Raw genomic sequence first — 16,660 nt, 5'->3', positions numbered from 1 at the left:
CGCATTCGCACCACGGAAACAGGCCCATGAAACATATTCCGAAATGTTCCGCCGCAAACAAGGACCGAAGACACCGACGGATGTATTCGTAGCGCAAATACGCGCTCTTTTCGCGGAATTAGCTCACTGTCACGAGGAAGCCGTCCAGTTGGACATGATATACGCTCAGCTAAAACATAGCATCAGGGAGAAAATTTCCAGGGACCAGCTCACTACGATTGATCAACTAATCGAGAAGGCAAGGTCGGTTGAAAAGCTGAATCAAGAGAAAACGGAACTTCGATCGGCTCCAGAAGAGCCAGAAGGAAAAAAAGTGAAAAGATGTGCCCACTGCAGAAGGCTCGGACACACCTCTGACGAATGCAGGAAACGTAAGTCGGCAGCCCAAGCAACACCAACGGAAGCTCCGAAAAATCCTCCAACGTCGTCAAACACTCTAAAATGTTACGGCTGCGGGAAACCAGGCTTTGTGAGAAGCAAATGTCCCGATTGTAATAAAACCACCACAACCAAGGCATCTACAAGTGAATTCTGTGCAATCAACACGTTAATTCCACGTCATCGTCCTGCAGAGCAAATTACAATCAATGGATACCGAGGTTACGCGTTCTTCGATACAGACGCAAAGACTAGCGTAGCAAGTTACGGACTCTACCAGCTCCTCGCAGCAAATGGAACTCGCTTCCAGCGGAAAAACATGAAAGTGGCATTAGCGGACGGCATCTGCCAGGAACGGAGTCTACTTACCGCCGATCTCACGGTTAACCTCAACGGGAAGCAGCGTCGCACCCCGTTCATGGTCCTGCCGGATGCAACGGACAACCGCACCCTATTGGGAATTGACTTCCTCGAAGACGCAGGAATTATGATAAATATTCCTCAGCGAACCTGGAGCTTCATCGAGCTACCCCAGAGGATCTTCTTCTTTGAAGAGGAGCCAAATAGTAGAGCTATCCAAAGGGAGAAAGGCCATACGCCCGAGTATAAAGAGATCCCGCGAGTGGTTGACCCACCTCGGGTAACACCAAAGAAACCTCAAACAAGTGTTATAGACATAAGTGAGTTCCAAGTGCCACCCATGTTAAGCCCTATTCGTGACCCATCGAAGAACACAGACGAAATGATACACGTCCTCTTCGACAAGTGTTTCGCGAATACCTTAATCGCGATAATCGACATCGCGGCCATGGAACTTCTAGAAGAAGAAACAACGAACCTGGGAGAAGAGGAAATAAGGCAATTAACAACGTTACTGCAGGAAAACTCAGATCTCTTTGAGTCAAGCACCGAGACCACCCCGTTCGCCGAACATCGGATTAACACCGGCAACCACGCACCCATCTCAGTTCCACCGTATCGACTGACTCCTGCAAGGAAGAAACAACTCCAGCAAGAAATCGACCAGATGCTACTGGACGGCGTCATCGAGCCAGGCCCTCCAAACTCCCGTATTTAATGCTGTAACTAAAATTAGTGTTACGCCTCACTACCAGGATCGCTGGTGTCGCTACAAACACATATAAATAATATCGGTGAGGTACACACACAAGCACATGGTCCCTACATACGTGTGCATGGTCTTACTTATTCAAAACTTTGAAAAATAAAAATAAAGGAAAGGAAAAAATTACAACAATATATGTATAGTAATGGAAATATATTAAATTTTTCCTAAAATATAATAAATATATATATATCAATAATAATATACAATAACATGCAATCGAAAATCACGTTCTCCACTCCTCTGGTGCAGTCAGGTTTAACTATAACAACAAAATTATATAATATTATACATACACTTCGTGTAAAAAGTATTATTATATATGCTTAGTGTATTAATACCATGTTAATGGTTTTATACATATATTGTATATGTAAACTGAACACTTATAATTTTCCTCTTTTTCTTCTTTTCATTTGCATGCAGGTGTCTTGTTGCTCTATTTTAATAGAGGTAGTCTCTGACACTGTAATAAATATTTTCATTAACAATTATTTACATATGCTATAAAAAGTATACATAAGAGTAATTACCAAGTAAGTTCAGTGTTGGAACTGCTGATGTTGTTAATCTTTTCCTCATGAAGTATTTTTCTTTAAAGTAGCTACTACAGATCACTCAGAATTTCTTTGGGTTGTCACATACTTCCATCCACTGTGCCATCCTCTTCTTATCCTTTCTCTCTAAGGGGAAGGAGAACATCCTGCTATTTTCGTTAATACACCCTCTGATGATGCATAGTTTCTTCCTCTTTCTTTAAAGATACATTTTAATAATTAAAATTAAATATATTACTAAAATAGCAATGTAAACAGTTATGTTTTCAGTAACAATTTTAAAACATTCTGTACTTACTTAATTTCTAGCTTCTCCTCCTGTTACTGCATCTCATCAGCAGAAGTTATTGACAAACCTAAACACCTAGAAAAAACTTTAAAAAATATCTTTTTCAATAATCATAATAGTCATAATAATAATAGCAATAGTAATAATAATAGTAATAATTATAATAACGGAATTCACGAACCTGGAAATTCAATCACCTACGCTGCCACCATCACACCATGTGCAACCATGTGCGCCATATTTCTTTTGTCTCTTTAAATTTTGAAACAATTGAAAAAACGCGGCGACAAATTTCGCGGGAACATGACGTCACGATATCTTTAGTTGTGTGTTAAAATCAGTGATACAAGCTATGCATGTAGAGAAGTGACATCAGCGCCTCCTGGTAGTGAGGCGTAAACCTAAAATTTGCATCAAAATCACAAGAGTGGAGCTTGGAGGGCCTGCATCGAGCAGTGCGAATCTCCCTGGGCAGCGCCTGTGGTTCTGGTACCGAAGCGAGACGGAGGAACCCGGGTATGCATTGACTACAGAAAACTCAACGCGATTACGGTGACGGACACCTATCCTCTACCCCGCATAGACGACCTTTTGCACACAGCAAAGGGCATCCAAAGAATGACTACCTTGGACCTACGATTAGGTTATTGGCAGATTCCGATACGACCGGAAGACCAGGAAAAAACGGCGTTCATCACACCGATGGGACTATACCTCTTTAAAAAGATGCCTTTCGGGTTAAAGAATGCCCCGGCGACTTTCCAGAGGCTTATGAACCAATTCAGGAGCGGACTCGGAGATCGAAGAATAGTAGTGTATTTGGACGATATACTTATTCTTTCAGAGAACTTCCAGGATCACTTAAGCGATTTAGCCGCCGTATTTGACCGTCTACGGGCATTCGAGCTGAAACTAAAACGAGAGAAATGCCACTTCGCCTGCAGTCAAATCAAGTACCTGGGTCACATTCTAACGCCAGACGGAATCCAACCCGATCTAGAGAAAATCACGGCCCTCTCGGAGCGAAGACCGCCCCGAAACATTAAACAACTCCTCAGCTTCGTGCAAGCGTGTTCATGGTTTCGACGCTTTATTCCAAACTTCGCCTCAACCACGGAGCCTCTCACACGCCTCACGAAGAAGAATACGGCGTGGACATGGGGAAAGGAGCAGGATGATGCGTTTACGAGTCTTACGAAGAAGTTGACAAGTACGCCCATATTGAAACCGGCTGATGAAACCAAACCGTTTATCATCCGTACAGACGCCAGTGCCTACGCTCTAGGGGGAGGAAGGACGAGAAAATCTGGTAGAGTATGCAAGCCGACTGCTCACCAAGGCCGAACGAAATTACTCGACCACCGAACGGGAGGCGCTTGCAGTAATCTGGGCTTTGGATAAATTCCTAGGATACATCGATGGAACCGAGGTCACCGGTTCATCACTGACCATCCACCACTTCGCTGGCTGATGACATTACGTACTCCAAGTGGGCGTTTAGCTCGATGGGCACTGTTGTTGCAACAGTACCATCTCAAAATCCAGTATGCACCGGGACGCTCTAACGTTCTAGCCGACTTCTTATCTCGACCACCGCAGGACGAGGACCAAGAAGATGCAGTCCAAGAATTCGGAATCGTCAGCATCGACTTCTCGACTAGGTCCGAAGCGGATATACGAGACAACCAACTGAGTGATGAGACACTCAGGAGAATTATAACGAGCTTCGAAGATGCGCAGAAGGATGAGGATTTTGTACAATGGGTAAATAAGGGATATTTACTATCCAACGGAATTCTTTACCGCTTCGCCCCGCACTCAGATTCCGAACAAGCTCAGTTAGTAGTTCCAGCACACGAAAGAAAGAAGATCCTACAGAAATACCACGGCGATCCCACGGCTGGACACTATGGTGCCGATCGAACCTATCAACGGCTCTGCGCATGGTACTATTGGCCGGAAATGCGCCGTGATATCATTCGCCACGTGAGAAATTGTCTCGAGTGTCAGCGGTACAAAGTGAGCAACCTCAAACCAGCCGGATTATTACAGACACCAGCGATGCAGCGACGTTTCGAGAGCATTGCTGTCGACCTGTTCGGTCCTCTTCCGCCTACGACCCATGGAATGCGCTGGATTCTCGTCGTAGAAGATACCGCCAGTCGCTGGGTAGAATTATTCGCCCTACCATTGGCCTCAGCAGAAGAATGTGCCAAAATCTTAATTTTAGATCTTTTCCTCCGCTACAGGATGCCTAGGCAACTACTGAGCGACAACGACACCCAATTCGTCAGCGGAGTTATGCAACAAACACTCCACTGCCTAGGAATCGAATCTAGGTTCACTCTGGTCTACCACCCCGAGGCTAACCCTGTAGAACGGAAAAACAGAGACCTCAAGACACAGCTTGCTATCCTAGTTGGAGACAAGCACAACACCTGGGATACAAAACTCCCTGCTATCAGGTTCGCGATGAACACGATACACTGTTCCAGTTCCGGCTATAGCGCCGCATATCTGACCTTCGGAAGGGAACTCCGCACGCCTGATGACGTCACGACGGATCTTCGAGGTATTATCCAGTCGGAAAACTTCCTGTCTGAAATTACCCTTCGGTTGCTACAGTTGACTGATACGCTCCACAAAGCCAAAGAAACCCAAGAGCATCAGCAGGAAATCAGGAAGCAGTCCGCGGATACACACCGCTGACATGACCCAGGATACCAGCCCGGAGATTTGGTGTAGGTCACTACCCATGCACTGAGCAACGCAAAACAAAAGTTCAGTTCCAAATTGGCTCCTCGCCGAGATAGACCATACACGGTGCTTCGCCAAGCCGGCAACACAACCTACGAGATTGCCAGCCAGGATGACCCCACTACACCCCTGGGGACATATCACACCACTCTGCTGACACCCTACCAGAAAGGACACAAGAAGAGCGACCTTTGCGCCCAATCAAGAAACGAGGACGACCCAAGAAGAAACAACCTTAAGCTGGCCCTTTACCGGGACGGTTCTCAGGACCAGAGGGGGAGATTGTAGCACGAATACGTTTAAAGTATAATTAAGTGTAGCTAAGTAAGCCGTACGAATATCGCGTCCACCGCGCGCCGAGCACTCGCAGGTACGGTCATAAAAAACCCTCGCGCTCGGTTATACGCACCCCTGATTGGACGGAGCTAGCTTTAAGAATTAGTATAAATACCGGCCAAAACTACCCAAGAAGTCAGTTAGGCATTTGGAAACCTCCTTAGTCAGACCTTCCTCGGAGCAGCCGGACCTTAGCGGACCAGGCTCTCCACCACACCAAAACCTTTCCTTAGAACAGCTGGACCTCCGCGGACCAGGCTCTCTGATTCTACCACGCTAAAACCTTCCTAGTGAAGCAGCCGGACCTTCGCGGACCAGGCTCTTTGCAGAACCTATCCTCTCTCTTGTAGTCGTGAATCTCCTCCGAAGACCATCAAAAACCCACACAAACACCCTAGCCGTATCTCTGCAACGTAGAAACAACTAAGCAAAGAGATAACGCTTACAGTATCCTATTTAACGATTAAGTAGATTTTATTAATAGCTGTGGAATACTGGTATAAATGAAATAGAAATTATTTTATACTTTTTAGCGCATTTTGTTGATGCAGCAAGTTTTATTAATAATAATTGATACGTAGTTGTATAAATTAAATATAAATTATTTTACACTTTTTAGTGCATTTCAAAGTCGGATCTTTTTTTTGTTCAAAATTATTTTATGTTAATTGAAAAGCCGCCTGGTTATAGGTTTATGATGGATATGAAAAGCATATTCATATTTTACCTTACTTGTAGTGCTGTTATCAGTAGTGCACAACTTATTTTTATGTATACTTAATGATAAAATATTTTAAAACCATTTTCATACATTAGTAAATGATTATTGTGTATTCTTATGTAATTAATAATTATGTAATGTCGCGAAGTTCTCCCTCTCACTGAGTTCTCCGCGTACTTTTGTATGATTTAATCTACGTTGTTAGTTAGGTAGAGGTTCTTACTTACCTTTCGCTGGGCGAGGATACCTGTAGAAATAAGTCGTCCTGGTGGATGTAGACAGTAGGGTAGACGTTTAATTGAAGTTCACACACTTCCGAGCACAACAAATGTTTATTGGTCTTGCGTACAGTTCTTAACTTGCGCGTGCTTTACAAATGACGAGTTGCTCTGTCGGGTCTCTGGGTCCCGTAGCAGAGTCGTATTTTGCGGATTTTGTACGCGTGTTAGAATTAAATCCGGATTCGCGTTAACGGACTGGCCGATTCTGAACGAGTTTCACGGAAGTGATCGGGTCGCGATGACTTTTGAGTCTGCACTAAATTTGATCTGATACGAGTTCTGTACTATAGTTGGTCTGTACGCGGGCGGTTTGGTCTCGTTATTATATATTGATTAATGAGGTCGACTTTTGATTTGGCAATTCGGGTGAACCACCTCGTCCGGATCGTCAGCGTTCTCGCCGTACGACGACCCGGCTGAGTTGCTCACTCAGAATTTTTGCGGAGCGATGAATTTGGATGGTGCAATAGAAGTTCAAAGAATTTGTATCGCGAAATGTAAGTTGAAAGAATCTGTATAGCGAAATATAAGTTTAAAGAATTTGGGTGGCGAAATAGCGGCTTAAAGAGTTTGGGTGGCGAAATAGAAATTTTAAAGAATGCGTCACAGGACGTGACAATTAAAACAAAAATGATTTTATGAAAAAAAAAATTGGACCTTCATGGGGTGCGAACCTGCGACAAAATAGTTTCCAGCGATTCCGCAGCCGAAACCTTATCCACTCACCCACTGTCATCGTTGAAAAACTTTGTAATATTTTAGAAGATAAGTTCCGTAATTTTCAATTATTTGCAATAACTTTACTCTCTCCATTCAGATCTTGCTCCATCCAATACAAAAATATAAAAAATCACACAATCCACGAACTATATAAAGGAAATGTAAAAATTGAAGGTATTTCTCAAGTTATCGCACAAAATATGCCGAAAATGACGGTTTTTGATTTTTGTAAGTACGATGTACCACACCTAAAAATCTGAAAAAAATTGGAGATAATAGTCATGCTAATATCTAACTAGTGTGGAAGTAAAAATCTAGTTGCTCGAAAGCTTCTACCCAAAATCTCAATTTTTCGACTTTTTTTTTGCGTTTTTGATTTTTCACGCCTGGGATTTGCAACCGAAAAAACCGGAAAAAATTCACAATCATAAAGAAATATGTCTAGAATATTATAGAATTTTTGCAGATTTTTTGCATAATGTTAAATAGGAGAAATATGGCAAAAACTACTTTTTCTTTCTTACCCTGTAACTACCCTCCCGGTTGAGGTACAGGGTTGAAACTTGGTGTACCGTGGTTTTTTGAGATAAGCTATCGATTGGTACATTGCAAAGTAAAATCGGCTCAAGGGCACTTTTGACCATCTTATCCTGCTATACCCTTTATGTAGAACGTTTTGTAAATAGACACTCTGATCTAAAGTGATAATGTCGTCTTTACGTTCTATATCTATTCCTAAGAATACTTTTTTTCCATTCATATCTGTTATAGAAAATTGTTTTTTTTAAATACTCTGAATTTTTGCATTGTGTCCTTATCGTACGTTACTATTAGAACATCATCAAGATACAAAATTACATAAATATTTTTACAGATATGATTTCTATTAAGGAAATATAAGCATCGATCTACTGACGAGTTTTGAAAACCATGCTTTTTAAGTGTAATTTCGAAAAATTCAAACCAGCATCACGCTGATTGTTTTAGCCCATAAAGTGCTCTGTTTAACTTACATACGTGACCTTCAGGTGCTGAAATACCTTCTCGCACACGCATATAAATTTCCTCTTTGAGTAGACCATTCAAGAATGCTGTTTTTACGTCCATTTGGTGAATAAAATTAGTAAATTGTGTTGATTTGCAAATGCAATGAGTATCCGAAAAATTCGCGCGACTGGTGCGAAGGTCTCATTATAGTCTTGTAAATATTGCTGACTAAAACCTTTTGCAACAAGTCTCGCTTTATATTTACACGGATTTCCTTTTTCATCCATTTTAATATTGAACCCCCACTTGGAATCAACAATCTTTTTATTCTGGGGACGGGGAGTTATGTCCCAAGTATTATTTTGTAATAACGATTTAATTTCGTCATTTATTGCCTTTTTCCATTGAATTTTATTGCCACAATCCTTTATCTCACTATATGATTTGGGAATTTCAAGAGCTGTCGCCAGTGCATGCGCATGATACTCATGCTCCTCATCATAATTTATTTGAAGCTTATCTTTTAATCTTGCACTACGTCGCAACTCACCTTCATTGGAATCAATTTGAGCATTAGTGTTTTAATTGATCTTCTCGCTAGATTCGTTTGTTTTGCTCTTTTGATTCTCGTTAATTTTTATTTCATCAACTTTTAATTTTTTTGTTTGAAGATTCTCGTCTTCAAAGTCATTTGTATGTACAGAAGGTCTTGAATTTTTTAAGTTAATCTCATAAAAAATCACATCACGTGCTATAATAAATTTGTTTGTTTCCACGTTTAATATTTTGTATCCATTTTTCTCATACCCAACAAAAATTTCTTTAATATACTTTTTGTCAAATTTACTTTGTCTATTTTTATCATGAACGTATTCAGTGCTACCAAAAATCTTTAAATAGTGTAATTTTGGTTTTCTTTTGTGCCAAAGTTCAAAAGAGGTTTTGATTTCCTCAATGTTTTTACTTGGGGTTCTATTTGTTAAGTGGGCAGCTGTTAATATTGCCTCTCCCCAAAACTCCTTTTTAAGTTCAGCACCGTGAATCATTGCGCGAGCTTTTTCTAATGTTACGTATCCGTTTAGGAAATTTCCTTATATGGTGTTACAAACCCTTCGCAAAAATTTCCTTATATGGAATCGGATGTGCACACCCGACACAATCGTCTTCTGGAAAATTCAAGACCAACGCAAAGCAACGGGTTCTACGGGTCACGTAGAGTCCGTCCCCATCACTCCTTTTACTCCAATTTTTGGGTATAAAAAGGGTGGCGGCAAAGGCACCTCGGGTCTAGTTGAAGTCTAGAATCATTCGATACACGTCAGTACGTTTCTCTTACGGATAATCTCTGCAACGAGGAAACTCTGCGAGATCGGGTATTCAAGTCCCTTTCAAGCACTCAGTAACTATACAGTACGTGTATGCTGTTAAGCATTATTCTGATCGTTGTAGTCCGCCCGCCGTTTGCTTGCGTTCGTGGAAAACCGAGAAGGATTAGATTCTTGCGCTTCGCGGGATCGAAACTAAACTTTTTATTATTCAACTCATTTAAACTTGTAGCTTAGAGTTTAATTCATGAACACCGCGACAATTACACACAACAATTGTAAGATCCCGGCATAGAGAATAAACTCATATTATTTTAACTTAATCTGCTATTGTACAATTATATTGACTAGTCCAGAAAACCCACTAAGGTGTACCTTTACCGCTCGAGATACATCAATCAAGTTAGGAGACCTAATACTAACTGTTAGCGAATTGCGTGGTCTGAATGGTCTGAATAAAACACGCCTGCGTAACGATCACAGTAACAAATTATATTTAACACAGAAAAGTATTTACAAGAGTTGGAGAGAGATGCGTGGTCAGCGTCTATACAACTATTACATATAATGATATTTAAATTAATCTTAACTACAAAAGCACACGCGTGGACTGAATATCGTATTGACCGTAAAGCGTGGACAGAAATAATTGCGTCGCGTGTGGCGGAAAAACTACGAACTGTACTTGTACAATGCGTGGACAGTAACGCACGTGTTTGCGTGTCGACCGATCGTACAAGAAGGAAGAAATCGATATGGCGTCGATCGTGCCGGGTTCGCGTGGAGAGGGGACCGCGTGGACAAAGTGGGCCCGAGAGGTGCTGCCGCTATCGGTAACGACGCACCAACGAAGTATTTTCGTTGCCAACTTCGCGCCTTTCGGCGTAGAATTGGGGAATTTCGCCAACCACTAACATTACCGCGGCTCCCTACGTAGCCATACGTAGGTTCGTCCGCATATCATACTCCTGAGGCTCCCTACGTTAGCCATACGTAGATTCGTCTCCACATCTACTTCCTTAGGCTCCCAGTGTTAATAACAACACTGGTCAAACCATTAACAAATACATAACCGAGATTAATCCCGGCTACGCAGCCGCCCTCTCCGGCTCGTAACACTTATAACGCTCTATTCATATGCTCCGCTATGGGATTTTTGATGCTGTGTATATGGAACTGTTAAATGATACTGAATTCCCTTCTGTACACAAAATGCTTTGAATTCGTTTTGACAAGTATTCACTCCCATTATCACAATTAAATATGCGATTTTAAATCAAAATGAGCCCTCGCTTTTGGCTACAAAGTCTTGAAATACTCGAAAAACTTCAGACTTAAAAGTAATGAGATATAACGATTGGTAGTGGGTAAATTCATCAGTAAAAGCGACAAAATAATTTTTATTATCAATAGTCGGTGGTTAATTGGTCCGCATACATCAGAATGTATGACAAACAAAGGTCTCGCGTTACGTGACTTCTGTCTCTTTGTTTTGAGAAAGGTAAGCGAGCTTGTTTTCCTAATATTCCTAATATTACGTTGCGACGCGCGCGAAACATTCTACCAGTTCAGTTTTTTTATTGTGCTTTGCCAACGGGGTGCCGAGCCGTTCGTTCGCGACCTATGTCAGGCCCGGTTTTGTAGCCGACATTGCAGTCCCTGAGCCCGCGTACTGTACGTGCTCAGATTGTCCGGTGTTTTTTTGTTAATAACTCGAAAACAAACCAACATTTTAGCAAGGAAAAGTTGTTTAGAATCACCTTAGAAATTTGTTGTCATTTGTGAGGGGGGGCCCCTCCCCTTAATCAGCACGATACCCATCCTGTGTCTCCTTACATCCCGTTCCGCGAATGCCTCGTAGGCATAAAGAGATCATCTAACCGTGCGACAGGAAGACGCAGTGAGAAATAAAGCAGTTATCATACAGACTCCGTCGGGTGTGGTTTTATTTTAAAATACCTTCCTTCTCGCCGTCACACATTAACCATTTAAATTCAGTCAATTTTTTTTCCAGTTTATGGTTATTAGCTAAGCAACAGAAACCCAAAATCACCTTACACTATCCTACAAATACTACTGGTTCCACTAAAAAGTGTGAAATAAATAATTTGTAACAAAAAGAAACGCACTAAAAAGTGGTAAAATAATTTCTATTTTCATTTATACCAATATTCCATAGCTATTAATAATATCTACTTAATCGTTAAATAGGATACCAAATACCTTTCAAGTTTTCGGAGGCGGCGCAAAATTAAAACTTTTCCTACTAGCAAGATCCTAACTCGGGCGTCGGCAACCTATGATAAATGACCCATTTGATAATTTCAAGTAAACAATATTCAACGGGAATCAACATACACATTGCGAATTAACTATACTGCAGTTCACGAGTGACCGCACTTACCTCGCGCAGCTCACTAGGTCTAAGGAGATTTTTAAAAGCGTGTGTGATTCCCCTTTACAGCTTGCTTCTTACTTTGCGTTCACATCATTTTTTTTCGGAAAATAATAGAAATTTATTATGTGTACATACAAGCGACAGATGTCGCTGACGTTTACTTTTACTCGGTGGATATATTCAACGGTCGTTTATGACGTCATAATTTACCGGCAGATACGCAACAACATTTATTTTCAATTGCTTTTTGTTAATAAATTGTTATTGATATATCTGACCATTGAATCTTATAAGACAAACAGGAGCAATTTTTTGGTGCCATAATATCTTTGTAAAAGATCATTTACTATCTATTTGGAAGATAACAAATGTTCTGCTTTTTTATTTGTGAATATCTCATTAAATATGATGTTTGCGACTGGAACAATTTTAAATTCCGAGGGAGCAAATAGGGAGCAATTTTTTAAGATAGAAATTGTTAAGAAATATTAATATTCCGCGCCAACTTTACTTCGATTGAGAATTAGTTCTTTCAAGTTCGTAACAGAACACGCAAGTGGCTCCACCAGGTCCAATAAAAAAACTGCTGTAATACCGAAGGGCCACTTGCGTGGTCTGTTTCGAACTTGAAAGGTTTAATTCTCAGCTAGCGTGCGCGCAACACGATCTAGGAAGGCAACAGCGCCTCAAGAATTTTTACAAACACATTCAAACGCTCATCTCGCCAGAGGCATCGCGACGATACGCCTAAAGAACGAAAGCGAAACATTGGCGCGTGGTTAGAGTGAGATGTACAGTGATCATGCTCTCCTTCTTTCAACCCAAATGATAGAATTGTCCCGCTCCGGTAATTCTGCTTGACTGAACGCGTGGATTTATATAGCCCACCGTAGCACGCCTCGCTGTTGAAAAATATATGCCTACTCTGAAGAACCGAAGGAATGTGCAATCGGAGAATTTTTTTTAGAAAAAGTTATTAGCTTCTTTAAATAAATGTTTTTTAATTCATAAAAGCATACAGGGTGCATCACGCAATTGGGACGGGGTTAGCTGTTCATGTAAAAGTTCAACAGTATGATAATGTTTATTTTCTATGACTTCATTTTCTTCATGAATACAACGATACACTCAAAAATGCAAATCCACTTTTTATTTAATGGAATTGCATTTTTTTTTTACTTGTGCCAATTCCTGAAACATTCTGCATAAAAAGTACTATAGTACATTAGAACTAATAAATGGAGGGACCTTGCGTCTATTCCAGTAAAAGCTAACTCTTCTTCTATCTATATATATTATATATATAATATATATATATATATATTATAAATGAATGTTCTCTTTTGTTTGTCACGTATGCGTTCCTACACTATTCATCCGATTGCGAGTGAAATTTGGTGAGTTGTTGTGCGAACACCAGCGAAGGTTTCTGAATAAGTATAACTACTTACAATAGGTGGAGCGCGAGTTGTTTAACAATGAATGTATATATTTAATATAGTTTAGCTCATAGTATAGTATAGTTCATAGTTGGTGTCTGAGTGCGCGTCGTTGACAGAGGTCAATGAATCCATACTAATATTATAAATGCGAAAGTAACTCTGTCTGTCTGAGATTTCGATTAAAACTTGGCAAGGAGATAGATTGCATCCTAGGAAGGACATAGGCTACCTTTTTGTTTTCCAACAAAATAAAAAAAAACAAATATTTCCGTGAGCTTCAAATAGTTTATAGATCAGGCTTCGGAATGAACTGCTCTTCTCCGGGCCAGATTTTCAGATGTCACGCCTCCTTTCCCGCGCCGCGTGTCTTGGCACCCGCGGCGACCATAGTGCTTGCGTAACCTCAAGCGCAATATATGAATCGCGCGTGGCGCATTAGGACAACAACCGTAATAATAGATTCCCACATCACCCATGAAGGTACTATTATCGATGCGTTGTTTTTTGCCATTCGCGATACATAATATGTGTATTTATATACATATGAAATCGATTTCTTGATCGTTCACCTTCATCTCCCTTTCCTTGCCAATCTGTTATGACAGTTATTTAAAAAAATTTGATTGATCTTGACGTAAACTTGACTCTCCCCACTCAAGGTAAAACTGATAGACCACTCAATAGAAAACTTTAAACCTTATAAAATTTTGATCTGAAAACAATATTTTTTTTTTCAAAATATTGTATTTTATTTTCAAATATAGGGAAGTGGGTGCCACACGGGTTGCTATTGCATATGCTTATATTACATATATTAGTAACATAATATATTGTGTTTTATATTGACAAATGTATTTTTGAAACACAAGTGAGAATTTATTTATATTAAAATAAAATGAATTTAGCCATATAAACGTGAAGAGGAACACTGATCAGACACTTTCACTTTTATATATTAGTAGGGATAGGGACAGGGAAGTAGGGATAATAATAGTTGATTAAAATTCCCGGGCAGAGCCGGGTAACGCAGCTAGTATGTATATGAAACAGAGATTGGGAACCAGACGTTGCATACATCCAGTCGAGGTGTCGAAATTCAGATTACATGCGACGACCAGCCAAGCGTGAACGTAAAAAGGGACAGACAGTGGAGGAGAGAGAGAAAGAGTCCAATGTTCAAAGGAAAGAGCCGAAACGTATCGGTGTGACTAATACTAATTCAATCAAAAAACTTTTTTATTTTTGACTTTTTTTTACTGAAACGATTACTAGCGCATTGGTGTGAAATTTTTTCTGATTAAAATGATACCAAATACGATATAGTTTGAATGGGGCGAGGTTTTGTTATGGGGCGCTGTGAAAAATCCAGGCGGGCGACAGTCAAATCTTAGCGAAAAGGAACAATCTCAACATTCAGAATGAGAGAAGGACAGCATGACTGTAGTGCGTCTCACTCAGCGTTCGAGCCTAGTTGCCTTTTTTCGCTTGCCTTCGCAGCACAGTTCGAGTGACGTAATTAAGCTAACGCTTGATTCTGACTACGATTCCAAATCGGCAGCCTTTCTACTTAGGACGCCACCTTAAAACTACTAGGTGAACTAAATTTGTCACGTGACTTGCTCTGTAATATCCAGGTAATGGCGGAACTCGTCTGTGAGAATGCAATCGCGATTTTTCGCTTTTCGTCCTTATATGAGAATATTTGAGGCTGGGTGAGGGCTCATTCGAAAGAGAAAGGTTCAGTGCAGCGCGCTCTGGTCATCGTTTGAGTCACAAAACTTTTTTAGTGACTTAAAAATACCTTGGATTCTACGGATGTATTTTCTCGATTTTTTCTCTACTTTGGACACTCATATTATTAGATATTAACAAAATCTCGTTCAATCATGACCAGAGCGCGCTGCATTGAACCTTCCTCTTTGGAATGAGCCCTCACCCAGCCTCAAATATTCTCATATAAGGACGAAAAGTGAAAAATCCCGGACTACTTTTTAGGCCCATTTTTGCCGGTAATATCACCTCGCTGCATTACCCGTGTCTACCCCCTTAAGGCGATGCGAGCGTCGAGGCCGAACTCCGAATTCCGCGTCGGTAAAACAGTCAACGTTTCATCGAAAATTAGGCTGAACAGAAACTGATTTCAGCGCTACCTCAGTTATTGCATCCAACTAACAGCATGCTATTCTACGTCACTCTTCGCATACACCTAAATGACACACGGATGCTACGATAGCTATATGTATTATGTACGATGAATCAAACTAATTTTTGCGGGTCGCCGGAGAAACCACAGTTTCTCGAGCGAGTTCGGCTCGCCTTTGATGTCGTGACAGCCGAGAATCGAAGCAGCGTCCAGGGAAAAAAGCAAGTTTAAATACCCGTGTACGTGTGAGACAATACTAACGCAATCAAAATTTAAGATTAAAACCTTCTTATTTTTGAATTTTTTAAATGAAACTTTTACCAACGTATTTGTGAGATTTTCTGATTAAAACAAGATCAAACATGACATAATTTGAATTATAATTATTTATTTACTTATTTATACCTAAATAAGTAAAAATAATGCAAATTATATGGTGTTTGGTCTTATTTTAATCAGACGAACCTTACAATTACATTGGTAAAAGTTTCATTTAGCAAAAATGAAAAATAAAAAAGTTATTGTTGAATTAATATTGTATCACTCAAATGTTTTTTCTTAGGCCCTTTAATTCTCGGACCTCTTTCTCTTTCGCTATTTGTCCTTTTCTACGTTCGCCAGCATTGAAGAACTCGCTCCAGCCGTGTTGTTCTTCCAACATCACATTTTCGTTACCTATTCATCTAATATTTGGGCGTAATGCAAAATCAGGAGAGTCCAGCATAATATCACATTCTATGCTGAAAAAACATACTAACTTATCTGTCTAAAAAAATTTTAATAACTCTGGCAACAGATTTATTTTCGGGGTGCTTTTCATAAGTAATCAGTATTTCACCAAATTGTTCAGAATATCAATTTTTATAACATATCAAAAAATCATTGAAATCTGGAAGGACGTATTTGTTCTTCAGTTTCAGCAAAAAAAGAATAATAATAGCAACAAAAAATAATGATAGTACGTCTTGTGACACATGGGTTGAAAATCGCTATCCTAGTCGATAGAACGATGCGTGAAAAAAAATTTACGCGTCGGAGTTCATCGCCTCTTCGAGACTCGAACTTCCCATTCTCCACGATACATTGTATCGTCGTCGACGGTTCGGTCGACGCATACATATTCACATATACGAGCTGCGAATAAGCGCGCGGTCGAGCGCAGAAAACGAACGAACTGTGCCCTACCGAAACAACGAGGAA

General features: G+C 40.4%; 1 long non-coding RNA gene across 1 annotated transcript; it reads right to left on the bottom strand.

The window, feature by feature from the left end:
* Positions 1-1,930: 1,930 nt before the first annotated feature.
* On the bottom strand, positions 1,931-2,621 carry LOC123988432. The gene is made up of 4 exons (XR_006830023.1): positions 2,532-2,621; positions 2,360-2,435; positions 2,038-2,258; positions 1,931-1,970 (listed from the first exon to the last, which is right to left on the bottom strand). It is a non-coding gene; the product is annotated as an uncharacterized LOC123988432 (long non-coding RNA).
* Positions 2,622-16,660: the final 14,039 nt, after the last annotated feature.

This window comes from Osmia bicornis, chromosome 13 (genome assembly GCF_907164935.1).
Source record: "Osmia bicornis bicornis chromosome 13, iOsmBic2.1, whole genome shotgun sequence".
Taxonomy (NCBI): domain Eukaryota; kingdom Metazoa; phylum Arthropoda; class Insecta; order Hymenoptera; family Megachilidae; genus Osmia; species Osmia bicornis.
The sequence above is the reverse complement of the archived record's forward strand: the minus strand, read 5'-3'. Positions and strand labels throughout refer to the sequence as shown.